Genomic DNA, 6,000 nt, shown 5'->3' with positions numbered 1-6,000 from the left:
GGAGTGGCTCTGTAAGAAGCATATCAAGGTTCTGGCGTGGCCTAGCCAGTCTCCAGACCTAAACCCAATAGAGAATCTTTGGAGGGAGCTCAAACTCCGTGTTTCTCAGCGACAGCCCAGAAACCTGACTGATCTAGAGAAGATCTGTGTGGAGGAGTGGGCCAAAATCCCTCCTGCAGTGTGTGCAAACCTGGTGAAAAACTACAGGAAACGTTTGACCTCTGTAATTGCAAACAAAGGCTACTGTACCAAATATTAACATTGATTTTCTCAGGTGTTCAAATACTTATTTGCAGCTGTATCATACAAATAAATAGTTAAAAAATCATACATTGTGATTTCTGGATTTTTTTTTTTTTAGATTATGTCTCTCACAGTGGACATGCACCTACGATGACAATTTCAGACCCCTCCATGATTTCTAAGTGGGAGAACTTGCAAAATAGCAGGGTGTTCAAATACTTATTTTCCTCACTGTATATATATACACACACCAGGGCTTGACATTAACTTTTTGAGGCACTTGTCCTTCGGACAAGTAAATTTATGTTTTACTTGTCCATGCACAAAAGTCACTTGTCCGGGTAAAGATTTATAATTTTATCTTTTTTTGTGTGTGTGTGTGTTTTGCTAATGCAGAATTCGAACAAACCATTGAAAGCATCCAAACACTATCAATATTAATAAAATTCAGTTGAAACAGTAGAAAGGAACGTGTCCCAAGAATAGAGTTCCCCTTCAACAAGAAATAAGGATCTCCAGACTCCAGATCTCCATAATACAAAGTAATACTTTGCATGCTGGTGTGCAGTGTATCACCAGAGGAAGTGGTGTAGGTATCCTCAGTATTTGCAAGCTACCTAGACTTACTGTATACTATATCTAAAATAATTTTGTAGACATAGAGATGCACCGATTACAATTTTCTAGGCCGATTCCGATTTTTCATTGAGTTTGACCTGCCGATTCCGATTTATTTTTTTTCTAACTACTTTACAGCACACACAAATATTTATTTTTGATCTTTTCTTTAACCCTTTCACGCATAAGTTTAAAATATTCTAACTGACACCCCCACCCCCAGAATGAGTTTTTTCAAGGCGAACGTTCCCTTTAATGTTTCCCTGGCGACGCGTCACGCAATACACCGCAGCCACAATAACCATGTCATCAACTAGCCTGTCTGATATTCCGATTCTCAAATACGTGTAAGTGAGTGTGTTTGGTCGTTTAAAAACCTTTATAAATAATCTTGATCTATAACATGAGATGGGCAGGGCGCCACAATGTTGTCTTGTCAGTCGGATTACAGCACGTGAATTCATCAGTTTCTCCCGAAATAAATGCAAGAAAGCGGCCGGTGAACTGAGAAGAATAGAGTAAACTTTATAGTTAACGTTACTTCCACTATGTTTGTCTGATATGAATAACACATGTCGGCAAATTATATTTGAATAGATTGTTATTGCTGCTTCCACAGACATCAGTGTGTATTTTACAAACTACAAATTTATTGTTTTACTCGTGCTTATGTGTATTTAAATATCTGAAACCTAAAATAAACATTATGAGGTTGAAAACACTGCTTAGTTGTCATATGTGACAGCGCTGAACGCGTCCGACTCTGGCTCAGCGCCAGCCAACGCGCGAAAGCACAGTTTGAATCTGGCAGTTATACGACGTCTCAAATCGGTAAAATTAAATCTGTAAAATTATAGACGTAATGAGTGGCACATAACGTGAAGTAACATGGCATTTTATTTTGTTTGAAATTTAACTTGTCCAGTGGGACAACTAATGTTCTTTTCCACTTGTCCTACAAAAAAATCCACTTGTCCCGGACAAGCGGACAAGCCTTAATGTCGAGCCCTGCACACACATATACACACACACATATATCCTATTTTTCCTGTGTACAATACACTGATACTGTAAGATGTTATAAAGACATTAAGATATTACAAATATCAACATCATGATTTTATGTAAAGCTGCTTTGAAACAATGTATATTGTGAAAAGTGCACTATAAATAAATCTGCCAGAATGAATCTCAGTGTTTCACAGAATGAGGTTTACCATCTACACACACACACAAACGACACGGTTCCCCTTTACCTGAACTCTCTGAGATCATGTGATGCAGCAGAACTGAGAACTTCCTCTTCATGGGTTATCAGAGTCAAAACAGTCCAGAGCGCCAGGAAACCCGTTACCATGGTTACCCAGTTCCTCCATGCAGCCCATAATAGCACTGAGCTCTCAGTGAAGGGCGTGTCTGGACCAGCAGCATCTAAAGTACAGACAGTAGGGTGAATTGCCCTAATGTGGGACATTTTTTGCACTTAAGACTTCTGTGACATGTTGCAATGTGTAACCAAAACATTATATCCACACCCAATACCATTTTAAAAACCCCAGGATGTGTCCTAATCAAATCAAAAGAGAAAATTCAGATAACCCATTCATAAGATAAATTATAGACATATTAGTGATCTTATTGCAAGTCGTCTGAGAAAATCTGCAGCTTCCTAATGTGGGACAGAACGTCTCCCCAATGTGGGACACTGAAAAATCTATGATAAAAGACCAAAAATCACATTGATACATGTAGAATAGTAAAATCTTTTATTTTAGATTCACTGGAGAGTAGATAGGGACATTCCATGCCCTCGCCAACAGTCTCAGCTGAGGGACCCCACCATCCTCAACAATACTCCTCTATGGCTCTTTTCATCCTGTCCTGCCTCCACTGATCGAGTTTCTTTCTCTTATCCTTTCCCTGTTTCTGCCTCTCTTTCTGTGACAATCTGTCCCTGTCTTTCTCACCTTTGCCATTATGATCTAAAATACATTTCATTGAATTAATCAGATGCATAAAATAAAGTGGAATTGCTTTATTGGTTTTCTACTGCATTTTTAAATTCAGAGTTATTTTTCATTTTAAGTCAACTATACCTTTTACACATACATGGCACATACATGACACACACACACACACACACACACGGAGAGAGAAAGAGAGAGAGAGAGAGACACACATATGTAGGCATGCACACATACAAAAAAAGAGCCTTCAAACCGCCCTTCAAGAATAAAAAATTCACGTTACTGTGAAAATCTGCATTAAAAGTATTGTAATATTGCATTACAAGACTAAAACCATGTAAATAACCATGTTTGTCCCACAAACCATGACCCACCACACATTTTGGACTCATTGAAGTACTGTCCCACATTAGGCTGATCATGCTGTCCCAGATTTCGAAACCATACTTCCTAATGTGGGACACTAAAAAATTTGATAAAAATATAAAATATATAGTTTATACACACAAAGTTAGACTATTTTTTGATGGACAAACATTTCATAAGCATATTAGGCTAAAAAGTAGCAGGATTGCATTGTTTAAAATGTATTTAACTCCTTAATATCAAACTTGTTAAAACTCTATGTCAATGGCCTTCGGATGGTCTTCACACAAGGTGCCTCATGTTTGATGATTGCTCCACCCTCAAATATGATTGGACATTTGATAGGTCATGTGATTTTGATCACATGACACCACAGCTTTGTCTAACCCATAGTTTCACTGTCATGCATGTATTAATGGGGGACCTACAAACTCTAGACCTTAAGTGTCCCACATTAGGCAGTGTCCCACTCTAGGGCAATTCACCCTACTTCATTAATAACAGCACAAAGTTACATTTACAATAAAATATACTTATTTTTCAAATAAGTAATGCAAGTTACCCATGTATTGACTGACGGCTCACCTTTCCCCATGATGACAGATATCTGGCAACCTCAGATTAACCTGCAATAATTAAACATGTTAAAAATAACACAAATATACTTTATGCATTTAATCTCACTTTATTTACCAGTGTCTTTAATGCTGACATTCAATGACCCACTTTCACTAGGGATGCAAGATATATCGGTATCAGCCGATATATGTTCATTAATAATGTTATCATTATCGGCCCAATAAGAATATTTGCCCGATATAGCTGATAAATAGTGTATTATTTCCTTCAGATGCTTACTGTTCAACATGATGGTTTTGAACTGCTTGAAATATGATTGAAATCATTTCAAAAAAGGAAAGTACAATTCAGTGCAACATGTGCAGCGCAATCTGTCATATCGGCTACATACAATCATAATGAGAACATTATAATTGTGTGCTTTGGAGAAGGATTTTAATGGTGAGACCATATATCGGCCGGTAAATATAAATCCAAATTTTTATATAATTTTTGAGAGCTTGATTACAAAAAAGATTAAAATCCATGTCCCAAGCACACAATTACAATGTTCTCATTATGATTTTATGTAGCCGATATGACAGATTGTGCTGCACATTTTGCACTGAATTGTATTTTTCCAATTCCAATCATATTTCGATCAATTCAAACATATCATGTCGAACAGTGAACATCTGAAGTGTCTCAGCTGAAGGAAGCCATTATTTATCGGCTTTAATATATCGGAGAAATTTTCTAATCAGGCCGATAACGATAACATAAAAAATGTATGTATTTAAAAAAATATTTATGTGAAAACATGCAGTTCCTTGTTACTTGGATTTTAAATAAAAAGCAGCAGTAAGACTTGTCTTGGTCAGAATCTGTTAAACAAAGACAAAAGATTAAAGCAAAACCACAGTGATGCAGTTCTGTCACTCCAGAGAATGTGTGTGAATATCATCATGATCAGGAATGAAGAGAATATGTGAATATCATCATGATCAGGAATGAAGAGAATATGTGTGAATATCATCATGATCAGGAATGAAGAGAATATGTGTAAATATCATCATGATCAGGAATGAAGAGAATATGTGTGAATATCATCATGATCAGGAATGAAGAGAATATGTGTGAATATCATCATGATCAGGAATGAAGAGAATATGTGTGAATATCATCATGATCAGGAATGAAAAGAATATGTGTGAATATCATCATGATCAGGAATGAAGAGAATATGAGTGAATATCATCATGATCAGGAATGATCAGGAATGAAGAGAATATGTGTGAATATCATCATGATCAGGAATGAAGAGAATATGAGTAAATATCATCATGATCAGGAATGAAGAGAATATGAGTAAATATCATCATGATCAGGAATGAAGAGAATATGAGTAAATATCATCATGAACAGGAATGAAGAGAATATGTGTGAATATCATCATGATCAGGAATGAAGAGAATATGTGTGAATATCATCATGATCAGGAATGAAGAGAATATGAGTAAATATCATCATGAACAGGAATGAAGAGAATATGTGTGAATATCATCATGAACAGGAATGATCAGGAATGAAGAGAATATGTGTGAATATCATCATGATCAGGAATGAAGAGAATATGTGTGAATATCATCATGATCAGGAATGAAGAGAATATGTGTGAATATCATCATGATCAGGAATGAAGAGAATATGAGTAAATATCATCATGATCAGGAATGAAGAGAATATGTGTGAATATCATCATGAACAGGAATGATCAGGAATGAAGAGAATATGTGTGAATATCATCATGATCAGGAATGAAGAGAATATGTGTGAATATCATCATGATCAGGAATGAAGAGAATATGTGTGAATATCATCATGATCAGGAATGAAGAGAATATGTGTGAATATCATCATGATCAGGAATGAAGAGAATATGTGTGAATATCATCATGATCAGGAATGAAGAGAATATGAGTAAATATCATCATGATCAGGAATGAAGAGAATATGAGTAAATATCATCATGATCAGGAATGAAGAGAATATGTGTGAATATCATCATGAACAGGAATGATCAGGAATGAAGAGAATATGTGTGAATATCATCATGATCAGGAATGAAGAGAATATGTGTGAATATCATCATGATCAGGAATGAAAAGAATATGTGTGAATATCATCATGATCAGGAATGAAGAGAATATGAGTGAATATCATCATGATCAGGAATGAAGAGAATATG

This window comes from Abramis brama, assembly GCF_963993115.1.
Source record: "Abramis brama genome assembly, chromosome: 15".
In the NCBI taxonomy this organism is placed as follows: domain Eukaryota; kingdom Metazoa; phylum Chordata; class Actinopteri; order Cypriniformes; family Leuciscidae; genus Abramis; species Abramis brama.
Note: the sequence above shows the minus strand (reverse complement) of the source record.